Raw genomic sequence first — 17,723 nt, 5'->3', positions numbered from 1 at the left:
GGGGCATCGGTCGCTGTAATTGGGCGAGCCTCTGGTGGTTACTGAAATTCTTTGCTCCCGCATGCCACAGTCCCTCCCGGTGCTCGCACCCGGCTGGTGGCGCTGGAGGCCACCCACTTGCACCCGCTGCCGGCCCCGATCGCCCCTCAGGGCTTCTCCACCTCTCCCTGCTCCTGAGGGGCGATCAGGGCCGGCAGCTGCCTCTTGCACCTGCTGCTGGTGATGGCCCTGCTCGCACCCGCTACCGGTGCCCAGCGCTGGTCCCAATCGCTTGGCACCATCAGCGGGTGCGAGCGGCGGCTGCCCGCCCCGATTCCCCCTGAGGGCTTCTCCACCTCCCCCTGCTCCTTCAGGGGCGATCGGGGCAGCAGCCACCACTCGCACCCGCTGACAGCGCCAGCCCCATTTGCTCCACACTGTCAGTGGGTGCAAACAGAGGCGGCAGGAGCAGGGCTGCTGGCAGACAGGGGATTGGGGAACCATGGCGGGAGGGGCCGAGTGGGGACACGGAGGATGGGCCGAGACCCGTCCCTGTGCCCACCGCAGCCTTGCAGCCCACAGTTCCTTTCAAGGTGCACAAATTCATGCACTGGGCCCCTAGTATGACTATAAGAACCACACAGGAGTTAAGCAGGCTGAAAAGAAAAACACTGGCTAGCCCTGGCCGGTTTGGCTCAGTGATTACAGTGTTGGCCCTCTGATTGAAGGGTCCCAGGTTCAATTCTGGTCAAGGGCACATACCTCGGTTGCAGGCTCCATACCCAGCCCGGATCTGGGTACCTGTGGGAGGCAATCAAATGGATGTGTCTCTATGACATTGATGCTTCTCTCTCTGTCTCTCCCCTTCTCTTCACTCTCTCTAAAAAAATCATTGGAAAAAATATCCTCATGTGAGCAATGGAAAAAATATCCTCAGGTGAGGATTAACAAAAATAAGAAATAAAAAAAAAAAACACTGGCTATATCTACTAGGATGTGAAGAAAAGCACAAGGAACAGATCAGTATTCAATCTGTATTAAAAAGTAACTTAGAAATTATTCATGCTGTTATAATCAAATTTGCACAAAACATTAATTTGGGAGGTATGAAAAGGGCAAATGAGGGAGAGCTAATCTCAATTAACAGAGGTGAGGGAAAACAAGAAATTCAGTTTCATTTTTGGCTCCCTTTAATTTTCAGGGAGGGGCTAGCTAAAATGCCCAATGGGTAGTAACTGCTTCTAGACCTGAAATGCCAAGACTAAGTAAAGGAAGCAACAGCACACTGGATATATTGAAAATTTTAGGACCTTAGGTCTGAACTTCAAAAAGCATGATCCTGCCGAGCCAGTGTGGTTCGGTGGTTGAGCATTGACCTATGAACCAGGGTTCGATTCCGGGCCAGGGCACATGCCCGGGTTGTGGGCTCGATCCCTGGTGGGGGATGTGCAGGAGGCAGTTGATCCATGATTCTCTCTCATCATTTGATGTTTCTACCTCTCTCCCCTCCTTTTCTCTCTGAAATCAATAAAAAATACATATTAAAAAAAGCATGACCCTATTATTTTTCTACATGCCATTAGCTCAGTTCCATGGGAAATAATATTTCTTCCAACAAGAACACTTTGTTAGCAAAACTCAAAGAAATGAGGGGGCTCAAAGGCTGAATCTAGAGGTCAGACGAAAGAGTCAATCGTGTGTGTGTAATCTGGCCCCACTACAAATATGCCGCACAGGCAGAAGGTCATGAGAATGGTTTGGGAACACACGACAGGATAAAGAACAGCGGAGAAGGAAGAGAGGAGAGAGCTAAAATTTGGACTAACATTATTTTTTTAAGCATAAATTATAATTTCTAATTTCTTTAATGTTGAGAAATCACTTCTCCCTTGGTAGAACTGTTTGCCTTCCCAGCAACAATTATACTTATAAAGTCAGTAGCTGATTTAGAACTCAAGAAATGCCCTAAACTCACGCTGGGTCCCAGGAAATGTACAAGTGAGTATTTCATGCAACTCCTAAGAGACTCCAGAGCTGAACTATGTAGCCCTGGAGCCACCATGCCCCAGGCAGTGAACTCCAGAGTCCAGGCTCCAAGAGAGACTGTCAATGAAGTGACAGGCACCAAGGGAATCCTACATAGTCCATTTCCTTCTAAATAAACCATAATGACAAAAAGGGAAAGTTAGCAGAAAAGCATAATAATTAGAGCCATACAACATTCTAGATTATGAATGGGAAAGTTTATGTGAAAACGACTATGCTCTGAGATTATTAATATGTATAGAGAATAAAAAGCAAACCATAAAACTTAGACCTTCCCCAAGGTTTGATTATTGGCCCCTTTCCATGGTTTAAAAACAACCACACAATGACAAACACATATTAACCTCAGCCCAGACCTTTTGCCCCAATGTCCTAATGCCTAAAAGACCTATGCCTGCATCTGGCTGAGCTCAGAATTACCTGCAGGGCCTTTTAAACACTGGTTCTCCGCCGGCAGGCGTGGCTCAGTGATTGAGCATGAACCAGGAAGTCACAGTTGATTCCTGGTCAGGGCACATGCTGGGCTTTCGGGTTTGATCCCCAATGTGGGGCCTGCAGAAGGCAGCAAATCAATGATTCTCTCTCACCATTGATGTTTCTCTCTCCCTGTCCTCATCTCCCTTCCTCTCTGAAATCAATAAAAACATTTAAAAAAATAAAATAAACTCTGTTTCTCAGACCCCACCCAGATCTACAAGCGTCACAAACACTGGGGGGGTTGGGGGGGATTCAAAATCTGTATATTTATGAAACCCCCAAGCAACCCTAAGGTGCAGGCCAGTTGAGGAATCTCCACTACAGACATTCTATTCCTTTCTTTACTGTCACCAGAATTACTGAAGGCAGAGACGAGAGCAAATGATTTCCCTTCTCAAGAACCTTTAATGGGATAACCTTCAAAGGCAATGGAATGAAGTCCAAATTCCTTAGCAGGACACTCCAGGCCCTCTGTAATATGACCCAAACTACTCTTCTGCCCTCCTTCCCTCCCACATCCCTCACTCTGTCACACCACAGTTCCCCAAACACATTACATGCATCTTTTACGGGTCCATGCTTTCCTGACCCAACGTTCCCTCACCTCGTTCACCTTTCCCTACCAGCCTCCATCTTTCTCCTACTTTAAGGGCCTGCTCTAATTATTTTTCTTTGTGAAACCTTCTCTGATCTTTCCAGTCAAAACCATTCTCCTCTTCCTTTGAGCAAATGTCCAAAAAATTGAGCTACGCAGAAATTACAGCATTCGCTGCATGCTGCCCTGAATTATGCTTAAGCTGTTTACACACTATCCTCCCCCTGAAAGCAGGGGTGTAACTCATTTATCTTCCATACTGTGGATGAGAGAGAGACCTAGGTTCAAAGTTTAGCTCTTCCAGTTACTAACCTTGTAACCCCTGTGAGGTTACTTGAACATATTGAGAGCCTCAATTTTATAATCTTTGAAACGGGACCAAAAATGATACCTACCTTCATGACTGACATGAAGACCTAACACAAGAAGTGTTTGGCCCAAAGCAGACCACCTTTGCAATGCACCAAAATGGTAGCTGCTGTTATTATTTATTATTATCTTTTGTTTCCTGTCCTACCAGAAGGCATTGCAAGACATAGTAAGTGCTCAAAAATCATTTGCTTTCACAAGAGAGCGAGCAAGCACATTTGCTTTCAAAGTAATAAACAGTGATTTCTTAAAGCCCTTTCTCTTTACCCAGCTTTGTTCTGTTTCGAAGGGCCTTTCATAATATTTCTATTGAAAAGTCATCTCTTACTCCCTTTCTTTCCTTCAAAAATCAATGTACAATATTCTAAGGAACAAGCTCCAGTCAGTGCCCCTCCTACTCCAGCTTGGCTCTTGGCTTGAACTACAGTAACTGCCTGCAGCCACAGTGTCGCTGCCCAGAGAATCGCCTGCTTCACCCTTACAACAAACAGCACTTTGTAGGCAAACTGGAGGCAAGCCCAAAGTAGGAGGGGGGAAAACCAAGGAAAAGGAGTCAGGGCCAGAAACCGAGTCAACACCCACACTATCATCCACACTAGAATACAGGTAAGGAGAGAACAGGAAAGGGAAGAAGTTCCGATCCATGCGGACTCCTCCCAAGCACCCCCCTTACCACTCACCCACAGAATATGACTTCCAGGACTCACACGGGACATGTGGGCCCACCCACTCACACACACAGGCTACTGTTAATGAAGTACTGTCATAGAGAACAGTTCCTTATCCTCACCAAACCAATCGTGTTGCCATTATTACAGGGGATGAAACCCAAGGTCAAGGCCAGCAGAAGAAAGCACCCGGACCAGAATTCAAGTCCTCTGAGCTCCAAGTCCTTGATCCTTCCCACGGCCCTATATTTCATTGTGGAAAGCAATTTCTAAAGCATTCTCACAGCAGCTCAGTGAATCCGCTAGCTGTAAAGGTAAAGGTAGCAGAGTGCTGGTGCTCTTAAAAACAATTCTGGTGCCAAGACTGAGGGTTGTCACAGCAACGAGACCCCAACTGCAGCCCTGAGAATTTTCAGTCCAGCATTTTAGTATGGTGTTCCACAAAGATACTCTAGCTTTCTGTTCCTAGATGGAAATTGTTTCCTGACAATTTTGTTTGTTTGGTTTGGGGAGGAGGTATTAGAAAAGGAGCATAATTTTCTCTTTTTAAAAAAATCAAACCCTCACCCTGAGTTTCAAGCGGAGGTGATGTGGAAAGCAAAGAAGGTTCTTGTTCTGAGCGAGTGTAAGAGGCAATAAACCAGTCCTAAAAAGTCCAGATTCAAGTCCAGATTCTGAGCTTTGGGTTCCAACCACAGCCTTGAGTTCCTAGGCTGCTCACGGTGATGGGCAAGTGCAGCCCGACTGGGGGCCAGAGCCTCAGTGTCCTCGGCTACAGAATAGGCTGTTGTGGGGAGTAAATGAGCTAATACGTGTACAGTGCTCCCAACACGTACAGTGCCAGGCACGTGTGAGTACTACGTAAGTGTTTCCTATGATTATTTCCAGATTAGTCTCTACGTGTGCTCTTTTTAAAGTACGTTTTGTAAGAAGGTTAAAGAAGACTTCTTGTACAAGGTGTTAATCCACAGTGCCCCAAACCAGCACAAAGATTATTTACAAGGTTCACTTCCTGAAAGGATCTTCCAGGATTTCCATCTGTGGACTCGAGTCCCTAGAAGAACAAACAGTGGAATTTGAAGAATTTTTCTTCCTCCCAGCAACAGTGCAAGCAAAACTGTACCCATTCTCTCACTACCACAAACCAGCTCCCATAATGAGAAAGAACAAAGACACTTATTGCATTAAACTAACGCGGGGGCACATTTTAAAAATGCAGTTTTTATTCTGAAAGCCACCAAAGTGTTAACAATGTAAAGTTACACCAGCTGAGAAAGACAGGGTTCAGATCATGCAGGGATGACAGTCCTGAGGCCTGGAATAAAACCTGCCGATGAATCAAAAGGTTCCTTTCTCAGAAAATGCAGAATAGTGTGCTATACTTGGGATAATTAAGAGAAAAATGCTTTTTAAAAATCCCCTCTCAGGCTAGGAGTCTAGACTCGGCCGGTGATAGAGATCTGCTAAGATACCACCTTTTTCTTCTCTTCGCATGTACAACAAATTATATTTAAACGATGGAAGGATTTTTCACAGAAGAGTAGATATAACTAAAGACAGGAGCACTAGCAGGATCACAATGCTACAGATGTGAGGTTGTGCCCTGCACAGGGCACCCAGCCATGGAGAGCGGCTCAAACTCAGCCTGCACTGTTCTCCAAGCAGTGTGCCCTGCAGGACAGATGCAGCATGCTGCCACTAACGTCACACAAAGGGACACAAAGGGAGGGTGTGGGCTGCTCCCAGTGGCACTCAGCACACCAGCCCTCCACAAGCTGGTGTCAGAGCCATGGGGGGGGGGGGGGGGGCTGCCATGCATACCCCTGCAGACTATGCAGTGGTTTGGGGGAGGAGGGAGAGATGAGTGTTGGCCAATTTTCTACAAACATTTTCCAGCTTTCTTGGTTCATTTTTATATCAGCTGTTCTACAGTCCTCTCTTCTTTTCCTTACTCTATATTCTCCTTTCTGATCTAAACTCTTTCCCTTCTTTTTCATTCCAATTCTCCTTTTGCAGAAGCCACAACACAAATTATCATACATGCACTAGGAATGGCAAAACAATAGCGCTCTGCCTATCCACATGGATTCTGCACTATTTCTAAATATTTATTGGGTCACAATTTTCCCTATGTAAGGACTCCTCTTTGTTCTCTCCCAAATCAACTTTAAGATACAAATAAATCTTCCTTTACCCTTATCTTCTGGGTAAGTGATCTCTTTCTTCACCTCCAAGTGGCACTTACCCTCCATTCTCTACCACCGGGCCCACCTATCCCCTTCCCTCCTATCATCATCTGCTAGATCAGTGGTTCTCAACCTTCCTAATGCCGCGACCCTTTAATACAGTTCCTCATGTTGTGGTGACCCCCAATTTCATTGTTACAAATTGAACATAATTAAAGCATAGTGATTAATCACAAAAACAATACGTAATTATATATGTGTTTTCCGATGGTCTTAGGCGACCCCTGTGAAAGGGTCGTCCGACCCCCAAAGGGGTTGCGACTCACAGGTTGAGAACCGCTGTGCTAGATGCTTTGTTCTTATCTATATATATAAAAGCCCAAGCAACCGTTCAACCAGTAGCCATGACTCGCACTGACCACCAGGGGCAGATGCGCAACGCACAGGCATGGAAACGTGGAACAGACTGATGAATCTCAGAGGGAAGAGGAGAGGGGGTAGGAAGAGATTAACCAAAGATCTTATATGCATACTAGAGGCCCGGTGGGGTCCCTCGGCCTGGCCTGCGCCCTCTCGCAATCAAGAACCCCTCAGGAGATGTTGGAGAGCCGGTTTCAGCCCAATCCCTGCAGGCCAGGCTAAGGGACCCCACCAGTGCACAAATCCGTGTACCGGGCCTCTAGTACTCTACATATTTTCACTGGAAAATATTACTCCTCAGGCAAGACAACCCCTTCAAATGCAGCCACTCCAGACATAACATACCAAATGTAAAGGGCAGAAACTGTTACCATTTTAAGTATGGGGCTTTAGGATTGGGTGAGGTATAGGTGTGACAGGAGCACACGAAATAATAAAATCAAGTTTTGATTCGTTTCAACTTAAAAATTGCTATTGTGCCCTAACCGGTTTGGCTCAGTGGATAGAGCATCAGCCTGTGGACTCAAGGGTCCCAGGTTCGATTCCAGTCAAGGGCATGTACCTTGGTTGCAGGCACATCCCCAGTAGGGGGCGTGCAGGAGGCAGCTGATCGATGTTTCTCTCTCATAGATGTTTCTGACTCTCTATCCCTTTCCCCTCCTCTCTGTGGAAAAATCAATAAAATATATATATTTTTTTAAATTGCTATTGTGCTTTTATTCAAATCCTATGCTTCCGTTTGCCTGGCCACTAAAGGGCTCTCTATTTCTAAGGACCAAAGCTCACAGGCTGTATCCAACCCACAAAGCTATTCTGTTTGGTCTGCAGGAAGGATTTTAAGTGTTGAGTTAGCCAATCTTGTAAAATCAGATGTTTATGTCATAATTCAGATTTCTGGGTTATAGTAAAAAAATCAGAAGATCTGGTAAGACTGACCCACATTCCCATATGGTAACAATAGATCTGCTAGAAGGACCCTCTTTAGACAGGACCTGTTCAGCACAGGCCCACCCCCATTCCCTCCTGACCACCCTACCCTGAGGTTGAGTGCCAGCTGCCACAAATCATCTTACCTGAGGCCCACTTCAGGCAGTGTTTGGTATTTGCCTGAGACCCCCGGGAGCCATTAGCTAGTTTCCAATTCTATCTTTCTCTGTCTTTGTTTAGTACCAAAATTACAGGTGTAATTATAAAGCTTTTGACTGGTACAGAATTTTCCAGGTACAAATAATTTATAAGAAAAACAACTTAGAACTAAGCAAAAACAAAAATGTTTCATAACCAAAAAACTATAACAGAATGAATTCACTTCAATGAAATTATAGTTGAGCATAATACATCTATAAATACAACAGACTATAAATATAAGATATATAGATATGTGGCTATTAATTCATTCTTTACTTAGAGGATATAATGATTGTCTTGAATGCATATCTTTGGTATAGCATCTATTCAGCAAGCATTTGGACATAACCCCTAACAAACATTTGCTTATTAGCTACATCTTTATATATTTATGTACAGTAGTTACCATAACGACAAACCTAATTAGGAGGAGTGCACTATTGGCATTCTACCACCAATTACTGTTAAAATAGAATAGGGTCAGAGAAAACACCAAAACAAGTGATTTAAAATTACCCTCTCAATTTTAGGGTGAACTTTCACTCCAGTGGTTTTACCAACAGGTTGGTATTTTCTAAAACCAATGTGTGCTGACAAGAACACAAGCTTGAAGCTTGAAGATCTGGGTGCCCTACAGTTCTCCTCTTCCCCATGTTTCAGATCTGATCTACAAGTGAAGAGCACAGACTACATGAGTTGTGAGGTCCCTTTACACCTCAAAGTCTGATTCTCTTATTTATTTTTAACAAAAATATTAATAGATACTATAAAATGAATACATAGAAATCTAAAAGAAATGAGAATACAGATTAGAATTGACTTTGAAATAAACAAGACTAGTTTTAAAACCTCCCTTTTGTGTGTGTGTTTCTTTTTCCGATCACATAACCTCTCAAGCCTCAATAACCTCATCTGTAAAATGGGAATAAGCCCATCTTCTACTCAGGATTGTTTTGAGGACTAAATTCTAGGGCACAGGTTTGGACAATCAGTAAATGTCTAATAAGTAGTTATTATTATTAACCTTGGTTATTCCATAAATTGTTCCATTACATCTTGACCAATTAAGTTTTAAATTAATTTTTATATCTGATAACAAACTAATTTTAAAAGTTTATTCTGTGGAGTGCTATTGAAAGCATCATGGAGGCCATTTTCCAAAGAACTTGAATTTTCAAACATTTCTCAGAGCTGGGCTGGGGACAATCAGTGAGAGAATTTTGACTGATGGCTTTCCCACTCAAGGTGATGGGCATGAATGTGTCCTGTCTCCCTGTGTGAGACCTGGAGAGGCAGCTTCTGGTGGTCAACATCCCTCAGAGAGAAGTGCGGTCGTCCTCGCGTTCCTTCTCCGCCCCGCTCTGCAGAATTCATTGCAGTGTTGGTGATCTGTCGATGCTGAGATTTAGCAATGGGATTTATGGGTTGCTGGGGAACGGAAGCCTTCTCTGGCAGTGTTCCTAACTATTACCAGCAAGCAGAGGAGGAAAGTCAAAACATTTTTAAGAAATGAAATGTTCCTGATGGAGGCCAACATCGATACTGGTGAGCCTGCCCCAACAGCAGGTGTCAAGAGGAGGACACAGACATCTTGAACACCTCAGAGCAGGAGCAGTGGCCAGACTTCTGATTTCACTGACTAGTAAAACTTCAAAAGGAAGATTGTCATAAAATTGCCAGGTTTCAGGTGACTAAAGAATGACACCAAAGAGCAAACTATCACCACCCTTTCTTAAAAGGAAAAAAATACATATTAACACCTCAAAGTACAAAGGACAACCCAAGATTGTTTCTAAAAGTCTCTTTATATTGAATAAACTTAGCACTAAAAACGGAAAAGCTTGCTGTATATTATCTTGATTTTTATTTTTGCATAGTCTGGTGCAGCTGTCATCAGGGACCCACTCTGGAAGCGACTGCTCAAAAATGAACTGTGGCCCTGCCGGCGTGGCTCAGTGGTTGAGTGTTGACCTATGAACCAGGTCACGGCTTGATTTCTGGTCAGGCACATGCCCAGGTTCCAGGCTCGATCCCCAGTGTGGGGCGTGCAGGAGACAGCCGATCCATGATTCTCTCTCATCATTGATGTTTCTATCTCTCTCTCCCTCTCTCTTCCTCTCTGAAATCAATAAAAATCTTAAAAAAAAACAAACAAAAAACTGTGAGTTGGGCCCATCATGGCAGCCAGACCAGTATGCAGTGTCTCATGGGGGCATCAGGCAACACTGTGAAGCATCTTCTATCTTGGTTATCCCTTCCAAGGATACAGATGTATCTTTAAAGCTCCTTGCTTGTCTTAATAACCAACTGAAAACTACTAATGTTTCGAAACCTTTTTAAAGGTGTCTTCAGTTGGTACCTAGCCTTTATGTACAACTATGTAAGATAGTGGTTTTCAGTTTTGGCTGCACATCAGAATCGCTTAGGAGTGGGGAAAGCTCCTTTCAAACTGAAATTCCACTCCCAGGCATTCTGATTCAATAGAGGCCGGGCTCATGTAACTTTAAAATACAGTTGACCCTGGAATGACAGAGGGATTAGGGGTGTCGGTCACGCCTGCAATCAAAAATCCACCTGTAACTGAAATTGGCTTACCACACTGGAGGGTTCCCAACTTCAGATGGAAACTGCGTATTCCCCGCACTGATTCTGATGCCAATCAGCGTTAAGAAAAACTGGTACCATATGATGACAGGAGATTTGACTTTGAGTGGTGGGCACACAGTGCAATATACAGATTTTGTAACATAGAAACCCATGCCTGAAACCTATACGTTCATGTTGACCAATGTCACCCTAATAAATTTAATTAGAAAAGGAAAACTAGTACCATATTTTCTTGCATTCATCCTGAATTTATGTTTTATAAAGCTTTATACCTCTTCCTGCATCCCTGCAGGAGGGCAAGCCATAGGTGGGACACTAGGAAATCAGTGGAGAACAACACAGATAGGAAGCAGGCAACTGAAATACCACAAGGTAAATAATCCTGACTTCCTCTGCCCCTACCCTAGTGGTTTCATGGGCTTCGATAACATCTCCTCCCAGCTCTCTTCTTTCCAGATGCTGGAAATCCTAATATTTTTACCAGAAACACAAATGGGCAAGGCCTATTCTCATGGAGCCTCCTAGAATGGACTGTAGATTCTAGCCGAATGTCCGCTTCCAGGGAACCATTACATTGGTCATTCTGGTGCTGGTGTCTTTCCTAAAGCCAGGTGCCCATGCTTTGAACAAAGCACAGTGGAAACTCAATTAAGACTGTGTTTCCAAAATCTTTTTAATGAAGCTTAGCATTTCTCATCCTTTGTAATTGCAAGTGGGCCAACATTTTGAAAGTATGTTTGAAGCCTTTTCCTGGGTTTGCCCACCAAAACACCATCCTGTGACAGTTCCATAATTTCCCCCTTAATACCTGACCTCATATTTGCCCACAAAGAAACTCACCTGCAAATCTGATTACTAACATATCCCAGTTCGGTTTCCTTGGAATAAATCCCCATTGGTTAGATATTTCATAATTCACAAGAGCTTACTGTCATCTGCAGACCTAGGAATTCCACTGTGGACTCCTTCTTTTGGAGCAATTATGTAAATAAGACCCGAGGGACCCCCTGTTTACACAGGTCTAAGCAGAAGGGAAATCTTTATCCTTAGAAATCTTTGTTTGTGGTCTTTAAGGTAGATGGAGTCAAATGCTTACTCTGCCACTACATGTGTAAGCTGTACCTAATCACATCACCTCCCTGGGTCTCGATTTTCTCATCTATAAAATCCAAGTGTTAATCCCTCCCATCCATAAAATTCTTTTTATTCAAAATGATACACTGCATCCTTAATTCCAAGGTGACTTCAACTCTGACTCAACCTCTGAAAGTATAAAAGAACAATATCTAAAAGTTTTCAAATATTTCCCCCCCCAAAAAAAAGTCTCACATAGTCACAAAACACCCCTTCTTCTCATAATAATATCCTTCATTGCCAGAGGATACAGACATAGTGCAGGGGTGAGAGTAGGCACACTGTACCATTTGGACAGACAACACATTGCACACATTGGCTATGAGATCTGAAATTTTGGATGGCTGCCACCTGAACCAAGAAGCGTATTTAAATCTAGTTTGTTGGAGAAATCTAGAACATTTGAAGAACTTGGCACTGAGTCACCTGGGATTTCTGACCTGCCTGCTTCCAAAGACATCTGAGAATGGCAATTTCCTAATATCTTCTCAATGAAATCTGATAAGTATGAAATTTATACCAATGACAAGCTAAAGCCTAGTTCTGAAAAATGGCTTGTTTCTAAGCCCAAATCCTCTCTCCTTCTCCAAATGTAAAGCTGTCACTAATTAAGTATTTTGGGCATACTAGCAAAAAGAAAAGGGGAAAAAAACACACACAAAAAAACACCTTAGCCTGAGTGGGAACCAAATTCATGCATGGTTGTTGCCAGTACCAGTTATCCTGTTTGCTTCTTCACAAATTTCAAAAGCAACTGATCTGGCAAGCTTCAGATGTGCACACAACATTAAAAATTCTTTTAACAGAATTACAAAAACCCCAGAGGATGGAGTACAGATTTCAGAAGCTTGCAACAGACTCAAATAATTTCAAAAGGGCACCTCAGGTGCAAACATAAGCAAGAACTAAATGCAATGGAGCATGACCACAAACACAGATTTTTCAGAAGTTAACTAAGGACTACCAACCCCTGGAATTCACTTCTATCACTCAGCGCCCCAGCTCTCAAATAGGACCGGCAGTACCAAACTACTAGGTTTCATGTAGCAGTGATATTAGTGACAACGAAGCTTTTGACAAAGTCATCCTCTATCCCTCCCTCATGATTAGAAGACAGAATCAAGATTTTAAAAACTCAAAAGACCCGAAGACCGGCCCACAATAAACAGGATAACACCGAGCAGGGGACAAAAACAAACAAACCAAGACTTCCACTCAACTTTACACACAAAAAATCTGCCCAATGAATACAGGATGGCGCAACTCCTGCAACAAATATCTGGAGTGTTTACTGTCCAGAACCTATACATGAGTCTGTGCTACACACTATGTTGTTTTTTTGGTTTGTTTTTTTTTAAGGCAGTGTTTTGACCTTAAGCTGCACTAAGTAGATACTTATGCTTTGGTGTCAGGAAACAGCTGTTCTACTGTACTCTTGGCTGACCAGATCCCTTCTCAATTACCATATTCAATTCCAGACAACCATTACTCTCCAAGATACACTGACAGACTGAGAAGACACCTAGAAACCATGTCCCACCCAGGACTGTGAAAAGAGTTGGGACTATTTTGCATTGAGAAAAATTAATTAGGGGGAAGGAGACATCATACTGTCTTTGTGCACTGAAAGCCCTGTTCTGTGGAAGTGGGTAGTTCCAGAGGAATAGAATCAATGGATGGCAGTTTCAAGGAGGCAGTCTTCAGCTCAAATAATAAACTTATACAGTCCAAAGATATAATGGCATGCCTTCAAAATACAGCAGGACCTCGAATAACATCGTTTCATTCAAAGTTGTTTTGTTATAACATTGATGAGATGCCGTAGGAACTTTAAAATCTTGTTTATATCGATTAGCCTATGATAAAACAAGCTTCATTATGTATTGTTTCACTTAGAGTTGCAGAACCTATTGAAGATGTTAAGTGAGGTCACTTAACAGAGTTCCCTGTTCCTTGGGGAGTTTAAACAGAGGCTGCCTAGCAAGTGTAAAAATGTACTACAGGCCCTAACCGGTTTGGCTCAGTGGATAGAGCGTCAGCCTGCGGACTCAAGGGTCCCAGGTTCGATTCCGATCAAGGGCATGTACCTTGGTTGTGGGCACATCCCCAGTGGGGAGTGTGCAGGAGGCAGCTGATCGGTGTTTCTCTCTCATTGATGTTTCTAACTCTCTATCCCTCTCCCTTCCTCTCTGTAAAAAATCAATAAAATATATTTAAAAAAATAAAAATCATCATTCACCACCCCCCCCAAAATGTACTACAGTTAGATCAGGATCTCTCTAAAATTCCAGTTCCCACTTACCCAACATTAGATATACTGCCTGGCTAGCTCACCTGCCATGATCTCAAGAATGCCCTTTGCTTATTAGGATTTGCCTAGATCCTAATCACATCAGGCCTCAGCACAGCAGAAGTCTCCTAGATTGGCTTCCTAACCCTTGTTTTCCCCACATGTCAAGAAGGCCTTTCCCTTCAAGGCCTATTCTGAGATGTAACTTCACTTCACAGTGGCCTTTCTGTTCACTCTCTTGCGCAGGGTTTCTCAACCCTGGAACTACTGACATTTTAGACAGGATAATTCTTTGTTGTAGGGCAATAACTTGGGCATTGCAGGATGTTTAGCAGGATCCCTGGCCTCTACCCACTAGATGTCAGTAGCACCTGCCTCTCAGCTCTGACAAGCAAAAAATGTCTTCAGACATTGCCAAATGTCTGCTGGGAGGGGAAACCACCCCTTGCTGAGAACCACTCTTCTTGAGGCAAATGATTAACACCACTGTCCTGTGGTTCAAGTTTTCCACTAACTAGATTCTTTCTACCTTCCTTCATTAGTCATGTTCTCAGCTCCAGCCAGCAAACCTACTTACTATTTTTGACCTATGACAGATCTGAAAGCTTCCCCTAATGGGTGTTCCTTCCTGCTTCTCCAACACACACAGCACTTCCATCCGGCTCCAAACACCATTTCCACTTACAGTATTCCTTGACCTTCTAGACCAGTGATTCTCAACCTTGGCTGCACATTAGAATCACCTGGGAATCTTTTTAAAATCCTGACTTCTGGGCCTCATCCTCCGGAAATTCTGTTTCTTTGTTACTAATGTTGTGGTCCCACCCCGTAACAAAGAAACAGAATTTCCAGAGGATGAGGCCCAGAAATCAGGATTTTAAAAAGATTCCCAGGTGATTCTAATGTGCAGCCAAGGTTGGGAACCACTGTTCTACTAGACAAATGCAACGTTTCCTACTGGTGGCATCCTCACGTGCACCTCTTACCTGCCCTCTATTAATTCAAGAATCCTCTCCTTCCTTGTTAAGGCATCTCAGCACCTACTCTGGTTCTCTGCTTCCTGCTGGTACTCAATAAATATGGGCTGCCATTTCTTAGATGTCAAAGAGCAACTCCCATTATATGTGAAACCCCTTACCCAATACCATTTTAAGAACATATGATCATGAGTACAGTTTTTTTAAAGTATATTTTTATTGATTTCAGAGAGGAAGGGAGAGGAAGAGAGACAGAAACATGAATGATGAGAGAGAATCATTTATTGGCTGCCTCCTACACGCCCCCCACTGGGGATCAAGCTCACAACCCGGACACGTGCCCTGATCAGGAATGGAACCACGACCTCCTGGTTCATAGGTCGATGCTCCACCACTGAGCCACACCAGCCAGGCCATGAGTACAGTTTTGATGAAACTACTTTTTCATAGCCACTGCCAATTTACCTCCATTACTGAGACTGAACCAAGTCTAATTTCCAAAATACAATTACCAAAACAATTTAGCTATTGCAATATACCAAACACATCAAAATTTTCTAAAATTAATAATAAAAAAGCTCTGGAGGGGATTTAAAAAAATAACAATAAACTTAATTCCATGCAAAAAAAAAAAAAAAAAAAGCTCTGCACAAAATAAAAGAAAAAAAGGCCAAATTTTGACCAAGTTGTTTTTTGTTTTTTTTTTAATATATATAATTCTGGAAACCTTGGTGGGGAGAAAAAGATATGAATATGGCTCAATACTTTTACTGTTTCATCATAATGGAACACACTGGGGGAATGGTCACTTGGTCACTTAAGGTCAGTTTCCTCTCCAGCCTTAAGGTGTTATGTTTTAATCAAGAAAGTACATACACACCCACACTTCAATGCAAAGTAGAAAAATCTGAGATGAAGTGTTTAAATACATAAATAAAGCATGTCAATTCATGATTGTGAATTTTTCCCCTCCAGCTCCATGGACTGCCTAATCATCTTATGGGAGGCTCCCAAATAACCTAGAGCAGTGGTTCCCAACTTCCTAATGCCGCGACCATTTAATACAGTCCCTCATGTTGTGGTAACCCCCAATTTCATTGTTACAAATTGAACATAATTAAAGCATAGTGATTAATCACAAAAACAATATGTAATTATATATGTGTTTTCCGATGGTCTTAGGCGACCCCTGTGAAAGGGTCGTTCGACCCCCAAAGGGGTCGCGACCCACAGGTTGAGAACCGCTGATCTAGAGCGACCAACCACTCGAAATAAAACTTTGCCAGATTTTAACTACCTCTTTCACCTCAGGATCTTTCCTATCTTGCTCTTGCATTTTTAATGTCAAACATAGAGGCGACAACTCTAATCCTGTCCCAACTAATGGTGCTTAGTCAAGTATCTATAAACTGTATATACAAATGTTCCTTGAAGACCCCATTTACTGGTTTATGGTCCAGGATTCTTCCCACAAGTTTGTAAGAATGAGAGGCCCCAGAAGCGCTAGCGGGGAAGGTCTGAATCACAGTCATTCTTGGCACTTGGAAGTGCCCTTTGGTTGTTTATGAGGTAAACAGCGCTCACCATTTCTGCAGACAGGAATTCCCTACCGGTCCCAGACTCTTCCAACGCCCAGCACAGAACACATAGTAGGTGCTCAATAAACGCTGACTGAATGGCGTTTTATTGTCAAAGCCGCTGAGGAAAGTTTCCAGGCGTCAGCTATCTCTTTACTACTGTGTCTCTTTCAGAGTATGTCCTAATAGCTTTCCTTGCCCAACAAGAAATATTTCTCAAACTCAAGAAGGAAATCTGCAAAGCTGAAGGAGCCATGTATGAGAACAAGTGGGCCCCACCATGGGCTAGGACTTCCCAACACCTATTCCCTACCTCTCTGTTTACCTCCTGAGAGATCCCTTCCTCTCGTGTTTGTGCTTCTTCTTTCGGAAAACCCTACCTTCCCACCTTCTGCCACTGCCACACACACCCACCCACCCAACTGTGTACCGGGTGGGACCCCACACCCGACCTCCCCTCTCCAACAGGGACCTACCTTCCTTCCCTCGACCTGTAGCGGCTTTTCTTCACTGCGGCCGACTTTTTAAGAAACCAAAACCTTATTTCTTCAACCGTAAGAGATACTCCAAGTAAAGGACCCCAGAGAGAGGAAGGCCCCTTTCTACCCTCCAGCAAGCGGAGGTGACGGCTCGCTGGGCAACCATCCCCCAGCCCTCCTCCTTTCCGAGCCCCCGGACAGGATTCCAGCACAAGTCCCGCTCCCAAGTGCCCACGCTGCAAAACAAGCTAGAAGCGGATTTTACCGGTACCCAACCCGGAGATGGCCCGCAGCGGGTTGGGTGCACCTGCGCGCCTCCAGCTCCCTCCGCCCCGCGCTGGGGGCGGGGCGCGGCCCCACTTCCCAGCCCACCCGGCGCGGGGAGAAAACGGGGAGGCGTTTCTGGAGAAGTTCAAGGGCTCACCTTCTGAGCACCCGGCCAGCAAGGCCAGACACCAAACACCCACCTCCGGGAGGAATCAGCGGAGCCCGCACCCGGGTGTCCCCGCCCTTCCGACTGGGCGGAGGGAGGCGAGCGGAGCGCGCGCCAGGAGGAGCCGGAGGGAGGCTGCACGGCCTCTCCTCCCGCAGGGCCCACCGTCCGCGACCCAGGCGCCCGCGGCGCCCGTACTACAATTGCCCAAAGCGGAACATCTTTCGGGCCCGCGGGGGGTCAGCTCACATAGATTAAACCCTACCATGGTATGGGCTGGGATAATCCTCTTCTTAAATGAATTTTTGGGCCTTGGGGACTCTGCAGTCCCAAATGTTGTGCCTTCCTTGGATCTAGA

The 17,723-nt window shown here is 44.2% G+C and overlaps 1 protein-coding gene across 4 annotated transcripts in view; it reads right to left on the bottom strand.

Moving 5' to 3' along the window:
* LRRC8D (leucine rich repeat containing 8 VRAC subunit D) overlaps positions 1-17,509 on the bottom strand; it is a 117,848-nt gene extending 100,339 nt beyond the window's left edge. Inside the window, exon 1 of one of the 4 annotated variants that reach the window (XM_023757629.1) lies at positions 17,400-17,509. The gene's annotated coding sequence lies outside the window, so the exon portion shown is untranslated. Of the gene's footprint in view, positions 1-16,929; positions 17,178-17,197; positions 17,337-17,356 lie in introns of those variants that run through there. The other 3 variants (XM_023757627.1, XM_023757630.1, XM_023757628.1) reach the window with 3 other exon arrangements.
* Between the last annotated feature and the right edge of the window lie 214 nt (positions 17,510-17,723).

Source organism: Myotis lucifugus, unplaced genomic scaffold (genome assembly GCF_000147115.1).
Source record: "Myotis lucifugus unplaced genomic scaffold, Myoluc2.0 scaffold_110, whole genome shotgun sequence".
Classification (NCBI taxonomy): Eukaryota; Metazoa; Chordata; class Mammalia; order Chiroptera; family Vespertilionidae; genus Myotis; species Myotis lucifugus.
This window is presented reverse-complemented; position numbering and strand designations above follow the sequence as displayed.